Below are 25,973 nucleotides of genomic sequence, written 5' to 3' on the forward strand. Positions count from 1 at the left end.
CTGTACCCATTACAGAAGACTTATCACACCCTGAAAAGACCATGCTTTCTCATGCCTCTGCCTCATTCAGGATGTGCTTTTTCTCTGCTTTAACTCCTGTTACTCTCTTGTCACTAGGCAGATCTGTGTCACACCCACCCCAGCAAACGGAGCTGGCCCCACTCCCAATCAGGGATAATTAACCATCCTCTGTTCTTTCTCGTCTTTCTGCTGTCACTCTCCCTAGATGTGGGTGGGATTTCCTCGCTCTACCTCCCGGACACGGAAGCCCCTATTTCCCAGCCATTGGTCTTCCCGTGCTGTGTTCTGGAATTGCTCAGGTCTGCCTCCAAGTTTGTGACTCAGTGTGATGTTATTTATTTTTCCTAATTATGATGTCTTTAAATTCTAGAATTCTTTATTTTATCAGACCTGATTGGTTGATTCAATAACCTCTTGTTTATAAAGCATACTTACAAACCTTACTTTTATTTCTTTAAACATGTCCTATTGTTGTGCTAGGATGATCACAACGAAGTTTCACTGGGTGAAACTCTTGGTAAGACTGGGTGGCTTAAACAACAGAAACTTGTGTGCTCCCAGCTTCAGAGGGTGGCGGCTGAGGTCACGGCACGAGCAGGGTTGGTTTCTCCTGAGGCCTCTCTCCTGGGCCTTGTCTCTGTGTACCCCAATTTCCTCTTTTTAAATTAATTTTTTAGAGAGAGAGGAAGGGGGGAGAGGAAGAGAGGGGTATCAGTTTGTTGTTCCACTTATTTATACACTCGTTGGTTGATTGGTTGATTGGTTGATTCTTGTATGTGCCCTGACTGGGGATCGAACTGGCAACCTTGGCATATGGAGGCAATGCTCTAGCCAACTGAGCTACCTAGCCAGGGCCCAACTTTCCTCTTCTGATAAGGACACCAATGATAGTGGATTAGGACCCACCCATCTTACCTCATTTAACCTTAATTACATGTTTAAAGGTCATATCTCTAAATATAATCACATTGGGGTTAGGATTTCAACATATGAACTTCAGGGTGAGGCACAATTCAGCACATAATGTGTTAACTATATTTGTTTTGTATTTTGTTTCTCATAACTACGGTCTTTGCTGGTCTGAGTCTGTGGTTTGAGTGTTTCTCCTGGCTCTTGCTGTTATCTTCTAAACAAGTGATTTTCTGTTCAGGAGCACAAACTCTCTGGCGTTGACATGTAGGGATTCTTAGAGGCCCGTGTTTAACAGATGTTCCTACAGAAAAGTACCTTCACTTTTGGCGGCACCTGGGGGCACTTCTAACTCATGGCTGTTTAAAACTAAACTTCGAGCTTGGTTCTGGGTTGTTTGGGGGTGTGGTACAGGGAGGTGGTGAGAGTTCAGCCTTACCTCATTAGAGGCTGGGTTTGTAGTGACCGATTCTCTGAGGAGACTTTATTTTTTGTTTCACCCACATCCAAGGTCAAGAACGCCCCAAATCACCACCATTGTTTCTGCCTGGGTGATGATGCTTTTGAAGTTGACTGTCCATGATCAACCGACTGTATCTATGATGTCAGTTCTTATGTTTCCTGTGCTCGTCTCTTATGACTGCAGCAACACGTGACCCCCAACTCGGTGGCTAAAGACAACGGAAAAGATTATCTCGAAGTTCTGGGAGCCAGAAGTCTTGAGACCTCAGGTGTTGGCCGAGCCATGTTCCCCTGAAGGCGCCAGGGAGGACCCTTCTTTGCCTCTTCCACCTCTGGCACCTCTGGCTGGCCTTTGCCTGTGGCCACATCACTCCAAACTCTGCCTCCATCTTCACATGGCCTTGGCCTTCTGAGTGTGTGTCTCTGTGTCCTCCCCTCTTTGTATGTGGACGTGAGTCATTGGATTGAGCCCCTCTTTTTCCAAATCCAAGACAATTTTACCTTGAGATCCATAACTACACCACAAAGGTCCTGTTTCCAAATAAAGTCTCATTCACCTGAGGTTCCAGGTGGACATGAATGTTGGGGGGACACTCTTCAACCCACTATACACCCCCATACACATGTTTTATGCCCTGTCATTTTGCAGTGACCTGCTTCTCTGACTCTCATCCTAGCCATGTGACTTTCCTGAAATAATGGGATGTTAGCCTCTATGGCACAAGCAGATTCATGGAAGGGCATTTCTGCCTGTTCTTGTGCTCTGCCAGTGCCAGCAGAGGGCCATGCCCTTGGTCTCAAGCAGATGCTGAGAGAGTCATGGAGCTGAGTAAAGCCACCCCAGTGGCTTCATCTAATAGGATCCTAGAGGACAGCCAGTGGTCTACTCACTGTGAAAGGGGTCGTCCATGACCTGTGGAACTGCCTGAGTGCCAGGCCAAGATGTGTGTGTCAGAAACAACTTAATTCTGTGTGCCCCTGAGGAGTTGTGGCTCCTTCTTGTTCTTTTTAAAAAATTTTATCCTCACCCCATGGATATTTTTTCACTGCTTTTAGAGAGAGAGGAAATGAGAGAAGACAGGAGAGAGAGAAACATCAATGTGAGAGGCAACCATTGATCAGCTGCCTCCCACATGCATCCAGACTGGGGATCATATGAACCCAGACTAGGAATAAGGCACTCAATCCTCCAGTTATGGAACGATGCTCCAACCAATTGAGCCACACTGGCCAGGGCTTATGGCTCTTTCTCACACAGCAGTATTGTGCAGTAGACAAGTGACACCCCTCTGCATGGGTCTCCCTCTTGGGGCCCAGGCTTTCCGATGGGGTCTCCTTTCTGACCTCCACACACCCTAGGCTTTGTCTCCTGTCCCCCCCATACTCCATGAAAACAAGGATCTGCAGAAGGTCACTCCAGGGCATACCTACTGTCATGGAGTTCCACTTTCTTGTTAACTTCCGACTCCCAAGGAATTCTCTTACTTTCCTGACAACCAACAATTTAAAAAATATATAGTTTTTAATCCAGAATTTTCAGGTATGCAGGGGTGGGAGGGGGTTGGTAGGCATGGAACATGCTTTTATAATTATCGATTATGTCTACCTCCCCACCAAACCATGGTCTTCATAGGAGAGACACACTGGAAAGCGCCTTGCTCAAACTGCCTTTCTTGGCAAGTCCTGCTCTAGGACAAGCCATTAGCCCCCACTTAGACAGTCGTTGTTCTTTCCAGAACGCTCTCTGGGATGACACCCCTGGACTAGGCAGGGGGACTCTCCACGACTTGTGCGAGAGATCTCACCTGCCTTTGTGAGCACACAGGAAGTATCCTCTTCTGGGGCCCCTTCATGAATTCAGTAGCTGGCATTGCCTGGAGATTTTGGTCATTGTGGCACAGCCCAAGGGGCATATCACTGAAACGACCTGTGTCATTCCTTATCAGCACTTCTGTAACCGTGATTGCTACCTGCCTGGGCCTCAGAGAGGGCCCTTTCTATCTCAGCCCATAACACATATTTTCTTCCTGTACCGGGTTAGCATCTTCAGAGCTTGGGCGCTGGTGTCTTTTCGTGAACAAATCTCCTGTAAGTACCAGCTGGCTGGGGGCTGTTCAGTGTGAAAAGGTGCAAGAGGGAATAAGCTTCCTCTTGCAGTTCCAAGCTACTCCCTGCACTTCCCTCCTCCTCCTTGACGATCGAGCCCTCCCCAAACCCGCTGCTGGGGCTCCTGGGCAGCACACACAGTGCTGAACCCTGAAGGAAGCAGGTTTGTCTAGGAACCTGTTAAGTCCAAAGCATTGACCCCTGGGACCTAGTGTTGGCCAGGTCTTTGCAGCTTTTGCCAAACGGGTTTCGCTGGATATCTTCCTGTGGATCCTGTAAGGCTCAGCTGTCTTTGGTCAGTAGCAGGTAACAGCTGAATTAAAAACTCAGGTCAGGAGACCTGCAGGGCCCAACACCTTCTTTACCCGAAATTCAGTGTAATAAGCACTGATCAAAGGATGAAGTACATGATCATGTGCCTGAGAGTAAGCCTGAAACCCAATATGAAAAGAAGGAAAGGAGGAAAGAAATGAAAAATTAAGGCAAGGGAGGGTGCCTCAGCTCTGGTCAATGAAGGATCATATTGCTGCTTGCTAGGCGTTTTCAGGTTGGCAACAGGAGAGTGCCCACTTGGGAAGACAAGGCATTTAGGGTGAAATCCATGTTTCCCAGCATGCACGGCACTATTCTTGTCCTTGCCCTTTGAAAAAGCAAAGGTAGCTCATGTCCACCTGCAGAATGTAGTGAGTCAGGTTTAATCAGTGGAAAGTGGTTTATTCCTCACCCAAAGATATGTTTATTGAATTGGGAGAGAGAGAGAAATATCGATCAGTTGCTTCCTGAGCATGCCCTGACCAAGGATTGAACCCTTAACCAGGAATGTGCCCTGACCAGGGATCAAACCCACAACATTTTGGTTTGACACTCCAACCAAATGAGCAATCTGTCAGGGAAAAGGTGGTTCATTTTTAAAATGACATATTTTAGCCACACTCATTTTTTAAAAAATGCATTGAATAGGCTGATATTTATAACCAGAATCCCAAATGATTTACTTATATTAGCATGAACAGTCAGGTTTCAGGGGACAGACTGAAATTTTATTAATTTATGATCAGAAATATAGTTTTTCCAGAAACTGCCTATATCGGTAGATTCATATGTGGGACCAAGTCAAAAATAAAAAGTTCTCTTGAGAGCTTGAAATCAGAGCAAAGGAAGTCAGAGGAAGATGCATTCCATGGCATTGGGCGACCACAATCTAAGTCTCTGTGTACCACCAGGGCTACCCTGGCACACGGATCGGGGTCACAGGAGCCACTGACAGCAGCTCCTGGCATCTCTTCCCCCTTGGCTGGTGCTGCCATGGTGAGGGGACACTCCTGGGTGAAAATCCTCTGCTCCACTTGCTGGCCTGGCAGTGCTGCCACTTAATTTTGGGCAATCCACTTTCTTCCCTTCACAGCTGACCAAGTCTCTTCAGATCACCAAGCTCTTCCTTTAGATTTGTTCACGCCTCCGATAGAGTTCCGACAATCACTAGAGTATCATCATGCTCTCTCACTGTAAGCCTAATGCTCTCTCTCGGTAACTCTTCACCACCAGTGGTCCAGGGTCTAGCTTTGTACGGAAGCACAGAAGGGGTCTGTGCCCTATCCCACTGGGCAGCTCCTCCAACAATCTGAGGCTTGGTGTTACACAGGTTGCCACATCCAGTTGTCTAAGCTGTGGACGGAGTGAGGGGTAAGGCTGTAGGGGACACGTGGGTGAGAAGCCAGGCACGGAGCTGCTCTCCTCCATGGACGGCTGTGCTCCTCTTCTGGGCCAAAGGCTCTATTCAAACTAGCGAGGGGCATGGCTACCATGGTGGCCCAACCTCAACATTTTGGGGCCCAACAACTGTTTCTTAAAATTTATGACATTCCCAACCCTCTCTGTAATATGACTCTCAAGATACATTCAAATTTATCGATGTCCCACATCAGCGATTTCCAACAAGAATTTGCAGAACATGTAATACCTGACTATTTAGTCGGGTCACTGACCTCTTCTCCATCAGAGTGTCAAATAAAAAATGACAACAGCCAACACAACAATAGCTGTCTAGTGTGAACGAATCAACAATGTACTGATGTTTTTTGTCAGATTGACAAAAATATAATATATATTTTTGGTGTTCTGCAGGATTTTAGCAATTAGGTTATGTGTGTCATAAGATGAAAAAGGTTGAAAATGACTGTCCTATATAAATGTGACATCCAGAACTGGCTAAAATCTACCAAAAGCAATGAGATGCCTACATTCCTTTGATTCATAAATTACTATTCACATGGCTGAAAGTTACACTGATTTTCATTTTTTTTAGCAGCCTCATCACATTGTTGGCTCATGCTGAGCTTGTGGTCTACAAAAACCTCAGATGTTTGTCTTTTGAGACATGTCAATAACATCAAATCTTTTAAAATCTTGTGCAAAATAGGGACCCTACTGTAATTTCTGCTAAAACTCAACATGTGGTTTTAGCCAGCGGGGCTGCTGACGAGTAGCAGGAGGCTGGCTGTCAGTGTGCCACACTCTCTCCTGCCTTTGCCTCCATCTCCCAGCCTGATGACCTGTCTGTTTCCTGCAGCTTGAAAGAAAGCAAGGCAGCGGGGAGGGGGAAGGGGCAAGCAGTGAATACTCTGGTGCACCCCTACGTTTCAGGCATTGCACTTGTACATGCATCATCTTCCTTAGTCTTTTTAAAAATCCATGCATGCATGCAATAGTACTGTTTTTAAGCTTCAGGATAAGTAACTTGCCCTAAGTTGTACAGTTAGTAAATTGCAAAGCCAAGATTCAAACTCAATACCACTTTGCTTTTTAAAATTTTAAAAATAATTTGTAATATGTTTATTGGTTTTAGAGAGAGAGAGAAACATCGATTGGTTGCCTCCCATAGGTGCCCTGACTGGGGATTGAACCCACAACCTAGTATGTGCCCTGACCAGGACTCGGACCCCCAACCTTTTGGTGAATGGGACAATGCTCCAACCAGCTGAGCCACAGCAGCTAGGACAAATCCTGTTTCATTTTAAATGCTAAGTTTTTCCAACAAAAATATGAGGCTTCTGAAGTCATTCTGTAGAAAGCTGTATGGGTGAAGGCCAAGGAGAGAACTCTCTGGCACCACCTTAGTGTCCTTGGTCAGGGGATGGTGAGCATCACTAGGGTCTGGGAAATTGAAGGCCTCCTTTGGGAGCCCCAGGTTAGATCTTGTGATGGATGCTACCAGTTCAGGGAAATGATAGTTTCCGCAAATTCAGAGCATGGTCCCAAGGGTTTGCCACTGTCGGTACATCCTCCTCGTGCTGACTGTGAGTGCAGCTCTGTTCTTATTTTCTCTATAATCGGTACAGTTGAACTCACACCCAATTCATCTGTGTTCTCTCTCTGGGGAACTCAGCCAGAGGAAGCTGTGAAAAGGATTGGGATTAAAAATTTTTTTTGCCTTTCTGAGCAATTCAGAATAAAATAGAATATTTGAGTTAGAATCCTAATAATCACTTAGTCTAATTTTATCATCATAGTTAATCTAAGAGGTGAAACAGCTTTGCTAAGACTGCACCACAGGCTACCAGAAGAGTCTTGACCCTTACCCTTCAGTCAGGAGAACTTCCCATCACACCGCACTGCCTCTCTTTTTATTTCAAAGTGAGCTTGTCTCAGAGGGAGTTTTGTAGACCAGGCCGCCAATGGACACATCCCTGCAGCTGCTAGAGGTCGCTGGCACGTGGTGGCTACCTTAGTAAATTGCAAAGCCAAGACAGCTGTGGCTGTCATTCTGGGAGGCGTGGACAGGCCAAGCCTTCATCCCCCTCTCTGTGCTGTGGTCACCTGTCCCTTTCTCTTATCTAGCCCTCCATGCATGACAGCAGTCAATAACTCCCTTATGAATTAAATGACACTTTATAAGAGTGCTTCTCCAGGGGCTCTGAGAAAGCCAGCTTTGGCTAGCTATAAAGTTTTCAGTAATCATTTAAGAAAAAAATGTTATTCATCATCTTTATGGCAGATCACGGCCGCTGCATTCTCCCCAAGAGTTTAATCCATCATGCTCTTCAGTGCAAGGACGGCTAACAAGGTCCCTGTCACTTTGGGGAAATATACAGATGTCACCAGAGGGCCCTGACTCCCACCAGGAACAAAGGTGTAGCTACCTCCCACTCAGATACTCCATTCAGGAAGCCAGCAAGATGGTCTCGTCTTGCTTTCCACCTCCATTGGCAGAACAGGGCGGGCGCGAGGAAGCCTCTGGTCTCCACCTGTCATGAGAATGGCTCCCTGTGGGTGGGCTGTCTGAGGCTATGAGCCCGATCTTTTATGTCTGGGATACTTGTGAGAAAATGGTTACAGGCTCTTGAGGAGCTTCTAGGTCTTTCCTTGACATTCCACATTAATGACAATAATGAGCCATACAGTATTTTGCAAAGTGATTTCAATTACATTATCTGCTTGGTCCTTACTGCAGTCTTGTAAGATAGAAATGGGAGAGGTTATTGTCACTCTCACTTCACAGAGGAGGAAACTGAGGCACACCCTCAGTCCCCTGGATGAAGGGAGCTTTGTAGGATTTGAACTGGAACCTGGCTTTCAATTCCATGCATTTCAAATGGCTGCATCACCCAGTCTCGTCTCTCTTCTATGGTTAGCTCAAGTGCATTTCGAGTTAAGTTGTTTTTGTAGTCTTTCCTGTTTGCCTGTGTCAGGAACAGCATGCTTTCGATAATAGTCTCAGGAACAGGACAGGATGCCATGTTTGGACTTTTCAGTGAACGTGGTGTGGCCAGCAGCCTCTGTGTAGTCCTAGCAGCTAGCTGTAGAATCTAGCTCTTACAGAGATACTTCAGAGTGTGGGGTGGGCTTCTGTGAACAGACCAGCCTTTCTCTGAGCATCGGGCCTGGACAAGGCCAGCTCAGATCTCTGTCTCAGGGGCAGCCTCTCTGCCTGCTCCTCTGGCCATTGAGAAAGCCTGGAGTAAATCAGGCTGTGTGTGTGTATGTGTGTGGGTGGGTGTGTGTGTGTGTGGGGGGTAAGTCAGCAGGAACACATCCAGATTCTATTTACATTCATTGTATGCACTGCATTAAGTGCTTCCAAATGGATTATTTTATTTAATTCTAATTCTTTGCTGTGGATATTACTGTCTGCATTTTTAAGACAAAGAACTGGAGCTCAGGGAGGCTGAGTTGGCCCTTGGTGCTATGCCACCTTTTCCCCCTCCCCTGGCCTTATAGCAATGGAAGCTTTTCTGTAGAGTCCACGTACCATGGACCCTTCTGCTTCTTCCTCCCTGTTTGTTTGATCAACTGGCCATGGCTCTGGGAGCTACAGCCTCATTCTTCTCTCACCACCATGGCTCCAGCCCTGGCCAGCAGGGTGCAGGCCAGCAAGGGGGAGTATCACTCACCCAGGCTGAGAGCAAGGCTGCCATCTGCCCTGAATGAGGGTCTGCTTTCTCTCCACAAAGGGAGGCTGGGCTGTAGGTCCTGGGAGCCGGCAGTGGGAGTCTCCAGACTGAGCAGCGTGGTTTTCTGCTCTTCTGCTGCTGTTTCCTGACACGCTAAGCCTCTTCAGCTGGCTTACCAATGCCCCCACCCTGCCCCTTCAGGGCTGAAAGCTGGTGTTGGAATTCCCTGCAATGGAAATGGTCTGTGCAGGGAGGCGGGGAGAAGCATTGAGTCATAAGAACAGGTGTTTGTTTAGAGTGATGGTGCGTGAGTCCACTATGTTCCTCTGCACATCCTCAGGCAGTAGGGGGTGGAGGGATGGAGAGGGAGAGATGGATGAGAGAGAAGAGGGAAGAAGCAGAGGGAAGGAGAGAGCTAAAGGACTCCAGTGAAGTGAGGAAGAGCAAAGGTGAAAGGAAAAGTGAGGGAAGGGAATCCACGTGAGGGAATACAGTCTTTTTCAGCTACCTCCTTCTGGGCTTCCTCTGTACCCCAGATCCTGGCCCCCCTCCCATTGGTGTCTCTATAGCGATTCATAGCCACATGGATGCCCATTCCTTCACTCTCTTGAGTAACTCAAGGAATTATGAAATCCTTCCCTCTTAGTTCTATTGGGGTGGGTGAGTCTGTTAAGAGAACATTTCATACATAGATAGATAGACAGATAGATAGATACTCAGTTCCTACAGATACATAAAAATGAGTGAGTTTGTGGGGTCCTGGTCCCTTATTTAATTAAACCAAAAACACGGCAAAGAAAGCAGGCTACATAAAGCTTGTTATTTGGAAATCCCAAGGGCTCCTTCTCTCCTAGTTTGCATCCCACCTTTGCCTTTGTGCACTTTCTCTTTCTAGGGGAGAGGAACTAACATTTTTGGATGCTCATTATTTGAAATCATTATACTTGCATTCTATTAATCAGAGCCTTCTACTTGTAAGTGACATACTAATTCAAATAGCTAAGACAGAAAAGGAAATGCATTGGTTCTTCAGCCAAATGTTGGAAAGTTAGGAGGCATTGTAGCCCCCAGGGCTGGTGGACCCACAGCTGCAGCAGCTGTTGGACCGGCCCCCTGGCTCTGCACCTGTCCTCTCACCACATCCAGACTGGGGCACATTTCCCAGGATCCTTTGCATGGAAGGGCAGAGCCACCTGCAGTTTTGGAGGCCTGACCTTAGAGTTGGCAATTAAAGGGAAAGAGGGCAGATTGTGAGTCCCAGCTTCAGGAAAAACAATTGCTTCAGGGAAGGATCTGGAAGGTCTCACCTGGATCACATACAGCCATCCCTTGCTATATCGCGGTTCACTTATTGCGGCTTCACTGTATCGCAGGTTTAGCGAGGGGCAACTGTATACTTCACTGGTGAGTACCTGTATAGAATTTTATATGTTGTTAAAATTATGTAGGTTTAAGAGTGTAGAAAGTGTTTAAGAGCATATGGAGTGTTTATAAGAGTGTGGGAAAGGTTAATAAGAGAGTGGGAAAGGTTTATAGGAGTGTGGGAATGGTTTATAAAGCCTTAAAATATATATAAATAATAAAATAAATATAACACTGCTACTTCACAGATTTCCACCTATCATGGGGGTCTCTGGAATGTCACTCCCACAAGAGATGAGGGATCACTGTATTTCATCCCAGACCAACCAAGAGACCAAAGGATGGACCCAAGGACTTGCAAAGATGAGCCCCTCCCCAGTTTGTGGCCCAGGGGTGAGGCAGTGGGATTGGCAGCTTTTAGAGAGATAATAATGTGAGGGGGGAAGGGTTTGTGTCTAAAAGGAATTGGGGGCATAATTTCCCAGAAAAAGGCGTGGGGAGGGTGTGAGCCACACACAGGAAACAACAAACGTTCACTGCAGTGTGAAACGCTCTCTGTTTCAAATAGTCCTCGGGCCAACACAGGCATTTAAGAAGACTGGAGAGGCAGGTGCATTGCTGAACACTGATCCTGGTGCTGGAATGGAGCCTAGATCATAGTAGGTACTCAAATCTCTGTTGTGAGAGTGAGGGACGTGCTATCATTAAGCCCATTTGACAAGGCTTGCCGGTGGGGTGCAGCCATCTGTCCAAGAGGAGGGACTGGCCCAGGTCTGCCTGGCCTCCTACCACAGTTTACCACAAGGGGTTGCCCCCTCCCGTCCAGTCACGATGGGCTCTCTGACTTCGACATGTTCACACTTCCTGTCAGAGTGGGGCTTCTTGAAGGGCCTGCTCAGTGGGGCTCACTCTTCTCTCTGAGCAGGCAAGGGAGAGAAGTGCTGCAGGCAGACCAGCTCAGGTGTGAGGGAGCCTGGCAGGTGGGGGAACACTGGAAAGGATCTCAGAACCAAGGCATCCTGCTGTGGAGGCTAGTGCCCTGTGCAGGGGCCAGGCAGGCCAGGGGAGCAGCCCGCCCCCCCCCCACGCCCATTTCATAAATAGCTCAGGGAACTGTTGGGATCTGGGTAAGGCTTGGAGGAAGGTGGGGCAGCTAGAACACTGGACATCAGGTGATGCAGACATGTGTTTGAGCCAAGGAATGTTTCAGAGCAGGGCATCAGCCATGCACAGGACTCAGGCATGGTGACCAGGCCCTGGGCAAGCGAGCTGGGACCCAGAGAGGACTGGTCAGTGCTGCAAGGAGCATCTGTGCTGGGCAAGAAGCTGAGACAGAGTCTGAGCGACAGAGAAGGCTGTGGGCTGGTGGTGGTGGGCTCATAGCACTTACCCCAGGTTCCCCACAGAGCCCTCCACACATACTCACAGCAGCTCCTGTGGGGAATGCGGGGAAAGGAAGAAACGGCAGGAGAAAGCCGAGGAGAGAGTGTCAAAGTGGAGTGGAGAGAAGCAAGAAACATGTTCTGTTCACATAGTGGGGCCATTGTAGGAGCTCGCAAGTCTGACTCTGCCATCAGCCACCGAAGACTCCCCACTGTACACCTTCTTCTCCTTGTGCCCAGCTCTGATGGCTGAGATGACCCCACTCTGCCTGCAACTGCCTTTCATTTCCCCAAATCACCAGCTGCCACTGACCCTCAGCTGCATGTTAAAACCCTCCCAAGACCCAGCCTGGTCTGAGCATCCTGGGCTCCCAGGCAGTGGTGAGCTGTCCCCGCCAGTCCTGAATGCACTGAGGACTGTCCCCAGGACCCGTCACAGAAAGGTGTCTGGAGTAACATGAAACTGTGGAGTCTCTAAGGCCAGTTTTGAAAAAGAAAACAAGAAACTAAGACATCCTCATTGGTATTTACCTCCCATTTCCCCATTAAACCAGTGGGAGAAACCTGTGCCCTGTGTCCATTTATACTCACTGGGTGAGGATTGGTAGGTGGCTTCCCTGCAGGAGGCCACTTCCCAGGATGGCTGTCCTATTCTCCAGGACAGGGGCTGCAGCCCTGAGCCTCCTGGCCCAACCTCTGTCCCCATGGGACTGGCCTCTGGCCTGCAGCTGGGACCTGGCCCCACTCTGCCTGGGTCCTCCTTGGCCACGCAGCTGCGCCAGCTCAGCAGGGACAGAGGCTCCTGGGCCAGCACGAGGTATTAGCTCCTTTGAAGTGCATTCCCTTCATCAAATAAACCAGCTGCCCCATTTACTGTGCAAACTTGGACTGAAGCAGGTGTGCGGAGTGGGGTTCACCACGAGGGTTGTGAATATCTATGGCTCATGCTACTGTAATGAACCCATCACAGCCTAGGTCGCTGTGTCCTTCCAGCTGAGGCAAAGAGAGGAGAGAGGAGTGGGAGGACAGTGGGCACGCCTGTATGGGAACTGTGCCCCAAAGCTTCCTCATGCAAATTGCAGGGCGCATGCCAGAAGTAGCAGTATGTGCAGCATGGAGCCACGTGCCGGGATGAGGTGGAGGTGGATAATGAAAACGCCAAGGCTGGCCCGGCCTGGGTTTCAGTGCCCCTGGGTTCCCTCTTCTCTGGGTCAGGGAGGCTTCCCCAGGGCAGAAGGGTATGGTTTCCAGCTGAACAGCCTCAGTTTGAGAAACAGTGTGGTTACTTCTCTACCCGGAAGAGGGTGCCCAGGACCCCAGGGACTGTTCCTCTCCCATGTGGTGGTTTCACTCTTCCATCAGGTGCCTCTCTGAGCTTTTTCTCCGCAGCCTCATGGACCGGGAGCTCCATAGCAAGGCCCTAAAAGTTGGTGAGAGGAGGCCCCAGGAGGTAGTGAGAAGACCTGGGGGAGCCCTGGGGGTCTACACGGGGGCACAGTACTCTCGGTGAGTGACTGACCAATGTCCCTCCAGGAGCAGCTGCGCACCACAGGTGGGCAAGTGTTGGTCAGCCCTAGACCCAGGTGCCCTGACTCGGCTCCAGACACTTCTAGCCTGGGTGATTTACTAAAAGAAATTTTCCACCCTGGCCCCAGGCCTGCTCTGCCAGCCCCACTGACTCTGTGATGGGGGCCAGAAAGCCTCACTTCTCTGGGGCCGTTTCCATGTTTGCACAAGGAGGGATTTGGACCAGATAGGAAGCTCGTGTTAATCTAGGCTAACTGGTTAAGAAGCCAGGTGTGGGCTGTGTACACACACAGGGAAAAGTGACAAGCGGGGGCCCAGCCAGGGCTCATGGGCCTCTCAGGCAGCCAGGGCCAAGGCCACCGTGGATGTGTTCGTGTGCCTTTCTCAGGGAAGAGCATCCAGAGCTGTCGTCAGAGTGTTCAAAAATGGTTAAGAACCATTGTGTTCCCCTCTGACCAAGGTTCTTTCAAATACTAAGATGCTCTGGTTCTGAAACTCCCACACCTCCATGAGATTCTCTCCCCGAGAGTAAGTTCGAGCAGGGGCTGCCCTCGGTCTCTCGGAGTACAAGGCAGGCCACATCCTGGGATGAGGAGAAAGGGACTCCCACCCACGTGGGGATTCAGACAGTGCGGAGGGCAGGGCGTTTGAAGTTGGACTGGCCTGGGGTTGAGGCTCTGCTCTCCTTGTGCAGAGATATCTGCGAGCTTCAGTTCCTCACCCATAAAACTGGCAGAATAATGCAGGGTGGCTCCAAGTCTGGAAACGCAGGCAACTGTATAATAAGTCATTTATGGAGAGCACATCACACCAGCTCTTGTTCAGACGTCCTGGCCCCTTTATAGCACATCTACACACATCAGAGGGTGGTTCTGAGGATTGTGTGCAACGATGAATATAAGTTACCTAGAATGTGTAAGTGCCAATAAATGTTACCAATAGTGATCATTATACTTTCCATCTCTGCACTATGATCTGTGTCCTGGGCTAAGGTTTTCCTCCTGTCCTCAGGTGGTGCCTCTGACTACAGCCATACCCCCAAGTCCCCTTGGCATGCTGTGTGTCAGGAGGAGTCCTCAAATTCAAGGCCTTAATGGGAGTAGTTAGACCAGAGAACATGGGCCAGCAGTTCAGGGGTCCAGCCAGGCAGAGAGAGGCCAAGAGGAGCCTGCAGAGACAGCAGATAGGTGCTTGAGAGGGTGGAGGGGCAGGCAGCAGCCAGGGCCCTGCAGAAGTTAAGGGGCAAGTACAGGTGGGTGCACCTTTGGTCAGTCTCCAACTGTTGATTGTGGCCCAGGAGTTGAGAGTATCCCTCATAGCAGAAAGCAGCAGAAAACTCAAGACAGGCAGGCCTGAGTGGCCGTACATCTCCAAGAGCAGCAAGGGCCCGGTGAGTCTCCCTGTAAACTTGTATCTGTAATTGCCTCTCCCTACCCATTCTTTAATTAAAATGAAGCCCTGGCCTCATGGGGGTGGGGCATAGTAGCTGCAAGGCAGAGATGCTTGGAGAAGCAGGTCTCTCCTGGGTCCTCTGAGTGAGAGTCAGATCCCAGGGGCAGAGACAAAGCAATGTTTGGAATGAGGGAGGTTGCTTGATGGATGGAGGCAACAACAAAAAAATCTATTAGCAGTGCTTTGAGCTCCTTAGAGAACAGTTCTGGAGGAAGCCAAGTAAACAACTTCCTGATATTCAAGATTTGTTAATTAAGCACTTTGAGTAGACTCTGAGGTCGGGGGGGGGGGTGGACAACTGTAGAATCTGACTTCTGAGAGTCTTCCAGTTTTGAGAAGGGGACACTGGATCCCAGGGCCAGTGGCCTGAATTGTCTCCCAGGCTCAGTCTGAGCAGCTGGGTTGCTGTCACTATAGAAGGCTATGTCCATGGTGGGACCACATGTGGGGAGGAAGGGCATGACCTGGGTGCAGTGACTTGTGTTTCGTTGTCCATCTGGTGCCCATGAGGCAGCCACACAGCGCACAGAGCAGTAATGTCTGACCTCTGTAGGGAAAGGCCACCTGCTGTCACCAGAGGGCACACTGGGAAGAAATGTGTGCCCATTGACACCTGGAATTTCTCAGGAATCCGTTAGGACTTTGCGTAAACACAAGACCCTGCTGAGCTTCTCTCCCAAAGTACATGTACTCCTGGGAGAAGCAACGTCTTAAGTAACTATGACTTCTGGACAGGAAGCTGTTCTGAGCAGGTAGCTCCTGATTGGAGAAATGGGACCTCAGAGGAGTGAGTGAGCAGGGTTGAGGGGAGCGGGCCCTTTGATAACAGGGGGAGGGGACCTAGAAGTCCAAGAATCTGGAAGATGGGGAGGAATGGGCCAAACCAACCCCCAGGTTCCCTGTCATCCTGCCCAGAGGCCTAAGTCATGCCCCGAAAAAAGCCCAAGTGAGAGAGGAAACAGGAAGACATGGGAGAGAATCTCCATGAGCTAGTGACAGGAATTTGCTTTTCTTAAAGGATTTTCAGGGCCAGTCCTATCTGGGCCACTGTTCTCACTCTGGGGAGCAAACCTGGACAAGTAGTTCCTTCTTTTCCTACCTCCCACTGTCACCAGGTTATAGTCCCTCATGTGCCACTCAACTCAGTCTCCCTGTGCCCATGAATGTCTGTGAAAGCGTTTGCCAAACAGACTGCCCTTTGGGGGAGTTTTGTAGGGGAGAGAGCCTTGGAGGACCACTTGCAGGAGAGGGAGAACTCCCCTTGTGAGTAAAGGGTCTGCATCCAGCCTGGCTCCCACCTCAGGCTACCCCAGCCTTACGTCGGTGGCCCTTCCATAGACAGAGGCCCAGTCTCAGCCTCTGACAAGAATCATGATTGTCTCTGCCTCCAGCCTTCTGGGAATTGCCCTTCTGGGAATCTCAGATGGAGTGAGCTGCCCACTTCCTGGGACCCAATACTCCATCCTATGGCTCCAGAGTGGTGCAAAGCAGGGTTTGCAAAGAGAGGGAGCTCTCCTCTCCCTACATGGAAGACACTGAATGCAGTGGAGGGTGTGGGAAACCCAGGAACAATGCATTTACATTCCCAGATGGGCCTACTGAGGTCTAGCTCTGTCACAGTGAACCCCAACACTGAGAGGACAGTCGGGAGGCTCTCACTGAAACCTGAGTGGAACACGATGTCCATGAGGCTGGGTCTACCCCAGGCTCTGGGCTGCATCCCCACAGGGAGGCTGTGACAGAGCTCCCTGAGAGACGGCAGGTGGAGGGAATGTGAGGAGGCAGGAAAAGGAGCACAGGGCTGGGCTGGGCAGCCTGTCATCTCCTTACCTGCTCCTTTTTATAAAACAGCTCTAGTCCAGGCTGGGCCCTGTTCCCCTTGTGCTTCTGGCTGGGCAAAGGGGGCCTGTTTCCAGTTCCCCTTTCTCCCTGCATCTGACCTTCTTGGGCTCTGTGTGTAGGCCCATCCTTACTTCTACCTTCTCTTTTCTTCCTCACAATGACCAAGTGAGGTCAACATGCTAATACCCTATGGAAAGATAAGGGAATGGAGGCTTAGGGAAGTTAGATAGCTTGCCAAAGACCATACTACCTGGGAAGTCCAGAGCTGGGATGTGAATGTACATTTCAAGACCAGAAGTCCAGTCCCTTGGTCCCTCCATCATGCATGCTGTCCCCACAGGACACTCTGAGGGCCATGCTATAGGGTGTCATCTAAGTGTGTCCTTTCACACTGCAGCCTCGGTCTCACACTTGCCACCATCCTGTTTTGATAACATGTCACTGACAGGTGAGGCTGGCCAAGGCCCTCTCCACCCATCCAGAGTGAGAAGCAAGGATGTCTGGACCCACAAGTTCCACCTAGCAACAACTAATTGTGGGGTCCTTAGTGCAGGAAGCCCTTGCTTGCCAGATCTTGCCTGTCTTCCAAGCCCTAGGAGACATGAAGCAAGAGGGGGTGAGCCTTGTGTCTTCAGACGGCTCCAGACATTGCAAGATCAATAGGCATGGACTCTTCTGAACCTTGAAGACTCAAGCAGTCCCATTGTCTGAGGGGATTCAGGCTGTCAACGGGGCAGAGGAGCGATCTCTCCAACACTATCAAGCACATCCGAGATCGGAAGCCCAACACTGTTGAGATGTAAGTTCTCTCAAATGAACCCGTGGAATCAAGATGGTCACCGTCAAAACCCAAGCAGGCTTTTTAAAAAAATTAAATTTGACAAGCTGATTCTAAAATTATATGCAGAAAGCAAAGGATCTAAAATAGCCAAAACAATCTCAAAGAAGAATCCACCTGGAGGACTCACAGTCTCTGATTTCAAGGCACACTGGAAAGCTGCCACACATGAGGCTGCGGCATGGTGAGTACGGACAGATGCGTGCACGGGTGAGACAGGATGGGGAGTCGCAGAGTAGACCCACACACCTACGGCCAGTTTGTTTGCGACAGAAGTGGCAAGGCAATTTGATAAATGAAAGGAAAGTCTTTTAAAAAATTGTACTAGAACAAATTAAAACTAGAAAAAGATGATTCATCATTCTTACTTCATACCACATAGAAAAATTAAATTGAAATGGATCATAAACCTAAATATAAAAAGCTAAAACTGTAGAATTTTAGAAATATCCACAGGAGGAGAACTTTTTAACCATAGATTAGGCAAATATTTTTAAATAAGACACAAAAAGCATAAACCATTGACAAAATAATATGGTAAATGTATTTAGACTTAAAACTTTAAATTTTTGAAAAAATATTAATTAGAAAAGACAAGCCACAAACCAGAAGAAAACTATTCACAATATATTTAGCTGAAAGAGAACTTGGATCCAAAATATAAAGAACTCTTACAACTTAATAATTACACAACTCAATAAAAAATTGGCAAAAGATTTCACAGATACCTCACTAAAGAGGATTTATGAATGTCCAGTAAGTACATAAGTGGTGCTTAACATCATTAGTTCATCAAAAAAATCTAGATTAAAGCTAAAATGAGGTATCATCACACACTCATGCTAATGGCTAAAATTAAAAAGACTGATGATAACAAGTGTTGATGAAGTAGATAGTTCAACAAGTTTCATACAATGCTGGTAGGAATGCCAAATGATACAGCTACTTTGAAAAACCGTTTGACGGTTTCTTATGAAGTTAAACATAAACTAACTCTATGAGATATCAATTCCACACTTGGGCATGCACCCACGCGAAATGAAAACCCATGTGTGCACAGAGACTTGCATATGATGTTCACAACAGCTGTCTTCATACCAGCTCCACACGGAAAACAGCACAGGTGCTGATAAATAGGTGAAGAGTAAACCAACTGTGGTAGCCCTATGTGACTGAGGTAATGCTGCATAGGACCATTTGGGGGAATCTCACCCTAGTCTGCCATGCGAAGTAGACCAGACAAAGCATAAAAGAGGACGTTTGGTAAAACTGCATTTACATGAAACTCTAAGGGATAGAAAGCAGGTCAGCATTACTTACAGCTGGAGATTGACTTTAAAGAGGCACAAGGTCATCTTTTGGAGTAATGGAAATATTTTATATCTTGATTGTGGTAGTGAATGCACATATAATATACATTCATGTATGCATATGTGTGTGAATATGTATATATGTATACATATGTATTTGTGGTTTATATTAATCAAACTAAACATTTGAAATGTGTCCATTTTAGAGTATGTAACTTACACCTCAATAAAGTTGCTATAAAAGACAACATATATCAGTCTTGTCTCACCATGCTTCCTAGTAACTGCAATGGCCCACTGAACTTAGAATAAAGTGGAATCCTCACCACTTTATTCTAGGCAGGGCCTGGAAGACAGTGCATGTTCTTCCAGGCCCTGCACTGTCTGGGGCCGTCTCTCACTGCTGTCCCCACTGCCGACCGTGGGCCTTCCCATGGGCAGGGTAGGCCCTCCGCCTGGGGTGACCTCCGCTCAGCTCCCGGTCCCCTGCCTTCTGGCTTCACCGAAACGTTTCCCAATAAGCCTTCCTTCTCGTGAGTGACCCCCTTCACTCCCCAGTTTTAAATACAGTCCCCCTATTATTTTGGTTCATGTCACTCTTTTCCTCCTTAGTCCTTTATCACAATTTGTACACAAATTAATGCAGTATCTACTTTATAATGTTCTTCCTACCCTAGACTGTAAGATAAAAACAAAACCTAGTCTGCTCTGTCATTACTGAATCCCTAGCATCTAACAAAGTCCCTGGTACATAGCAAACATTCAATAAATATTTGATTGATAAATTGATAGATCAATGAATCAGTACATTTTCTTTAGAGTGGAAGTCATTGGATATGAATGAACAATGGTGTGGGGAAAATGCTGCAGAGTAAAGGACCATCCTCGGGCATTGAGTCCTGGCTCTCTCATTAAGGAACAGACCAGACTGGATTCGGTAGGTCTGGGTTGGAGCCTACAGATCCCAACATTTCACAAGGCCACCAGGGTAATTCTGATACTTAAGATGTATGAGAATAACTAAGGGAACAGGTCTACACATATTCTTATAAACACAAGCCAACCCATATGTAGAGATTTTTTCTTTTATTTTTCAATTGTAGTTGGCATTCAATATTATATTAGTTTCAAGTTTACAGCATAGTCATTAGACATTTGTCTAACTTTTGAAGTGATCATCCCAATAAGTCTAGTACCCACCTAGACCAAACGTAGTTATTACAGCATTATTGACTATATTCTATGCTCCACTTTATATCCCTGTGATTATTTTGTAACTATCAATTATTTTGTTACTCCCATCACCATTTTTACCCAGCTCCTCAACCTTCCTTCCCTCTGGCAACCATTAGTCTGTTCTTTGTATCTCTGAGTTTGTTCTGTTTTGTTTGTGTATTTTGTTCTTTAGATTCCACATATAAGTGAAATCTTACGATATTTGTATTTCTGTGTCTGACTTATTTAATTTAGTATAATATCTTCTCGGTCCATCCATTTTGTTACAAATGGTAATATTTCACTTTTTATAGCAGAGTAATATTCCTCTGTGTGTGTGTGTGTGTGTGTGTGTGTGTGTGTATGTGAGATCTTTATCCAATCATCTATTGATGGGCATGTAGGTTGCTTTAATATCTTGGTTTTTGTAAATAATGCTGCAATGAACATAGGGGCTGCATATATCTTTTTGAATTAGTGTTTTGGATCTTTTTAGATAAATGCCTAGAAGAGAAATTGTTGGGTCATGGGATGTTTGAGTCATTGTTTGCTTGAACAAAAATGGGTCTTTTTTTATTCATTTTTTCTGCACTGTGGTTTTCTCACTCAGCAATCCCTTGTAGAATTCCCCCAAGGTTGCTAGGTATGGAAGAAGCATGCCTTCTTTATCCTTTATTAATACATATAAAATAGGATGTGGAATATGTGGTAGACCTAGAGCTACTCACTAACACTTTTAATTTCCTTCCCTTCCAGGCACATGGTAGGGCTCCACTTCCTGGCTCACCTGTGGCTGAATGGGGCCTGTGGCTACTTCTAGCCATCGAATTATGACTTCTGGGCTGAAGCATTTAATATGGTACAAGATCCTCCAGAACTCTGTGGCCAGCACCAATGTTCAAGGTTGTGTTGCTGCATCAGCCTGGGTCCCTGAATAACCCAGAGGAGCAGAGGTTCCTTACTGGCTTGAATCAGACACACACTTGAGCAAGTAACTCACTTAGATTTTAAAATTGTTTGTTCCACATCAATACCCAGCCTCGCCTAATGGAAATATGTTATTGTGCTAGAATTTATTCAACCATTGTCTATTGATAGATTCTCACATTGTTTTTGTGGTTTTGCCACTGACAACAATATTACAATAAATGGTCTTTCACATATATTCTTACACACTGGTTTGAGTATACACAAATAAAGAACCAGAGAAATTATTTTATTTTATTTTATTTCATTTTGAGAGATATAATCTATCTTTAATTGTTGTTCAAGTGCAGTTTTCTGCCTTTTTCCCCATCCCTTCTCACCACCCCAGCCCTCCCCACCTTCCTCCCCCATTTCCACCCCCTTGTAATGGTCTATGTGTCCTTTATAATTGTTCCTATAAACCCTTCACCCTCTTCCCCCATTATCCCCTCCCCTCTCCCTTCTGATCACTGTCAGCCTGGTTCAAAAAACAGAAAAGAAAGAAACTTATGGAAGGATACATAATAGGTTAAAATGGGTTACTGGTTTCATGGAGGAAGGCTTGTGGCTGGGGATTATTAGTACAGAAGGAGCTAAGCAGAAAAAAAAGAAAAAATTCACAATTTACATGAACACCATGTACAACATTATCACATTTATGCAATCCCATGGAAGTATGCATCCTCATTCTATCTAGTTCTGCATAAACACATCTATATCTATCATATTTGAAATTTAAAAAACTTAAATTACAAAATTAAAAAAAAACTTAAATTACTTTGTAATTTAAAAAAAGAAAGCCACCAGACCTTGTAAGACCCTAATGAAAATGCAAATGGTACTTGGGATGGTCAAATACCAAGGGATTATCAAGCAGTTACTTACACTTCTGCTCAGGTTACATTAAGGGATTAGCGGCTGCACGCTGACACTGACGGAAGAACTGAAGGCCCAGCGCCCAGGGCAGCCTGGTGCTGCCGTTCTGGAGGAGGTGGAAGGAGGGGAGAGGCTGGGATGCCCTTTGCTGATAGGCTAAAGGGGGGACTTTGGAGGGGCAAGGAGCCGTGGGAGAGCCTTGGGAAGGCAGGTCAACTCCAGATTTGAAGGAAAGGGTGTGTGGGCAAACCCAGTGGGTAAATATACTTGTGAGATAGTCTCATCTAGTTTAATTTTATAAGAAGGAATTATTTTGCTTTCTGCTTATCCCCAGCGACTAGCACAATGCCTGCCCTGTGAGAGTAAGAACCCCAAAGCATTTGATGATTAAGAGAGAGGGAAGAACAAGCAAGCTCCTTTGTTACATAAATTAGCAGTTGCAGAGCCATGGGTAAAATTCAGACACAGGCTCATTTTAGCCCCGGTTTTTTCCAAGAGTATTTCAAGAAGATAGGCAGGGAGACAAGAAGGAAGGAAGGAAGGAAGGAAGGAAGGAAGGAAGGAAGGAAGGAAGGAAGGAAGGAAGGAAGGAATAAAGAACCAGAGAAATTATTTTATTTTATTTTATTTCATTTTGAGAGATATAATCAAGGAAGGAAGGAAGGAAGGAAGGGGAGGAAAGAAGGAGAGGAAGGAAGGAAGGAGAGGAAGATGGATATTTATCTATCATCTATCTACTCCATGTCTGTCTATCTATTGTCTATCTATCTCATTTATCTGTCATCTATCTATCATTTATCTATCATCTCTCTATCTATTCCACATCTGTCTAGCTATCTACTCTCTGTCTGTCTGTCTGTCTATCATCACTTTCTCCTGACCCCTGCCCATCTCCCAGGAATGCAGGTGCATTGCATGCAGGGAGAAGACACCAGCTGGCCCTGTTCTGATAGTCGAGGTTGTATAATGGCAAGAACTCCCCACCTCTGGATGAACTCTGCAACAGACCCTCGCCAGCAGGAGCCTTTCCACTTACTGCCCATGGGCATCACTGTCCATCAGTCACACTGCCGCCAGCTACTTCAGTCTCAGCAGTCACTTCCACCAGGCCCTACAGACCAGTTGTGCCAAGTATCCAATGGGATCCTGCAAAGTCACCCAGTCCTCTCTTGACTCAGCTCTCTGAAGGAGATGGACATATAATCGCAACACAACTGATTACGAATATGTTAGTGAGACAGTAATTTACTGTTCTGCCTCTCCATGTGTAATTTCCCCGAAAGAGATGCTCTGTCTTAAGTGCCCAGAGCCATCTTCTTCTCTACCCTGGCCGCACCTGGAGATAATATCTTCTGGACTGGCCATACCGACTCCTTATGAAATGTAGAGAAATAGCCAAGGATTCAGGGGGGATTTAATGGAGGGTCTGATAAACTCATTCATACCAAGGTGTTAGGGTCTGATAACCTCTCCTGTGTTATCTTCCCCGGCAGACTGGCATCGTCACTGAGCACGGAGGAAGTCAGTTGTTATGCACCAGCTGATAAGGCAGTGAACTGTGGCTCAGTTTTCTGAACATGAATATATTTGATGTAAGTAGATCACAGAAACCAGGTGGTTAATTATTAGGTGATTTGGGGTGACGTAAGTACAGAGAGGATACAGGCTATTAAGAATTAAGCTTGAATTATGTATCAAATGGGGTGTTTTTACCTAAAAATAATAGATTATACAACCAAGTGTGACTGAAAGATGAAAAAAATTTTATTCTGTTATACAACAAGAACCCCAGAGTTCAGTTAATTCAGCAGCTGGAAATGTCTCCTTTCTCTTTTGTACTCCATCAGATGGCAAGGTGGCTGTAGCTATTCTATAGAAGGTGTAGATGTGACTGTCATTCAATGAATCTAAGGAAGGACCTCTCCTCTCATTTCATGCACTTTTTCAGTAGGGAAAAAAAAAACCTTTATGCAAGTCTTTGTATTAATCAGCATGGGCTTACTGTCGCAGGAAATGCCACCAAAGTTCCGATGGTCAAGGACAATGGAGGCTTATTTTTTGCTCATGTATAGTCTGATCCAAGTTGCCTGGGGTGAAAAGAAAGCTCTGTTCCATGCAGATACTCAGGAACCCAGACTCCTTCTGCCTAGTGTCTCGAGTATCCCCCAGAGCCTCAGAACAATTGCCATATCTTTTGCATCTGGCCTGTGAGTGGGAAGAAGGGACACACTTCACTTCTATTCACATCACATAGTGAAATCTAGCTGTATGACCTTGCCAGATGCAAAGAGCTAGGGAATGTAGTCTAACTCTGTCCCAGAAGAAGAGGAGAATGTGGCTATTGGTGAGTATCAGCAGTCCCTGCCACATACCCCTTTAGATAGTCCCAGTTCCCATTGGCTGGGAGTGGGTCTCATGCTTATGCTACCCACTGTCAAAGGGAAAGAGAGTGATCAGATTGGCTTGTGTGGTACACAGACCCTCAGGCAATCACAGCAATCCCTGCCTTCTGGTATTCATGCCTTCCCTCACATAATCTCCTGCCCATTGTGGGAGGGACATGCAACTCTCTTCTGACCAATAGAATATGGCAATGTATATGGGGTGTCACTGTTATATGGCAAAGGCAATGGGATGTCACTTTCATAGTTACATTATATCATGTTATATGAGACTCTGTCTCCAGAGCTTCTCCCTATTGTGATGAACTAAACTGCCACATTGAGAAAGCCACATGGCAAGGATCTGTGGGTGCTTCTGGGAACCTCTTGGGCCAACATCCGACAAGGAACTAATCCCTGTTTTCTCCAATTGTGAGGAAATGAATTCTGCCAACAACCTGAATAAGCTTGGAAGATTCTTCTGCAGTCGGGCCTCCAGATGAGAATGCACCTGGCTGACGTCATGATTGCAGCCTCGTGAGACCCAGAGCTGTGGGCCCAGCAAAGCCGCGCCCAGAAAGAACCATGCTGCTGACTCACAGAAACTGTGACATCATAAACGTGTTATTAGGAGCCACCAAGTCGGTGGTGCCTTGTGCAGCAATAGAATACTAATACAGTGTAGACCAGTCATGGTTAACCACCGAAAGTACAGGGAAGCCAGCTTGTCAGACCCACTTGAGAAGGAAAAGCCAATTAAAATCAGGCTATTCCAGGAAGGACTAGGGGATGCCTGGCTATCAATATACCATGGGCAGTGTTTGCTATATTACACTTGGTGGCAAAGCCCCGTGTTGCAGTAGTCTCTGGAGCAAACATGCAAATGTAGGATCTTATGGATAGCATTTTAATTTTACCGTAAGTAGAGATAAGTTGCCTATAGAGTGGGAATGAGCATTGTGAAGTTCTAACTGGGTGGTGTAAGGGAGTAGACACTAGCATTTGTTAGATCCCAGGCCTCTTTGAGAATCTGATGAAATTCCAGACATCTGCTTCTCAGGAAAAGATGTATATGAATCTCTAGACATAAAAATTCTGCAAACAATTTTGGGAGACTAAGAGGCCCCTTGAAGGCCTATACAGAGCCCCTAGGTTAGGAAGATGATACCTGGGACCGAGTGACCTGGACTTCCAGGTCATGCGGGTGTGAGAAAGTGACATCAGATAACAGAGTTGTACAAGTAAGAAAATGTCCTTAGCAAACCTCAGCTTCTTTTTATATGACAGGAGAAGATTTTAGAGTGTGACTCACAGCTCCTCTGAAAGATCCGAGGCTGGAAAGAGCAAAGAGAGCGTCAAAGGCTGCGGAGCTGGTGGGCAAGAGCCTTCTGCATGCACTTAAACCAGGACGCAGCCTGGGAGAAATACAGCCCAGTCAGGGATCTTGAATTGAGGAACACACACCACAGCCCCAGAAAGCGGAGACATGAGCAAGCAGAAGAGCAAGAACTGGAGGAGCAAGTGGCACACCTTCCAGGCTGGTGAAGGCAATGCCACCTCCACCTGTCCTGTCACCTGAAAGTAGAAATAAAAAGGAAAGTCTTTGACTCCTCTAGGAGAACTGTCTAACTTTATTCTCAATTCAGTGATGATACAAAAAAATTAATAAAAACATTTTCCAGGTCATATGTGTAGATAACTACCTTATAACCAACTGCTGAATTCATTGCCCACATTTGTGTTTGCACTGCAATTGTGTCAGTAACAATTAGCACTATGATAATTGAAGTAGCCTAGTGAGAGAAGAACAGAGGGGAAATTGCTGTGTAAATGGCACACTCCTGCCAAGTAGAAACCAAATGACCTCATGGATGCTGGTATATTAGTGAGAGAATTAAACTGTCACACGGTACATGGAGACAGAAGTCAGCAAA

This window comes from Phyllostomus discolor, chromosome 8 (genome assembly GCF_004126475.2).
Source record: "Phyllostomus discolor isolate MPI-MPIP mPhyDis1 chromosome 8, mPhyDis1.pri.v3, whole genome shotgun sequence".
Lineage (NCBI taxonomy): Eukaryota > Metazoa > Chordata > Mammalia > Chiroptera > Phyllostomidae > Phyllostomus > Phyllostomus discolor.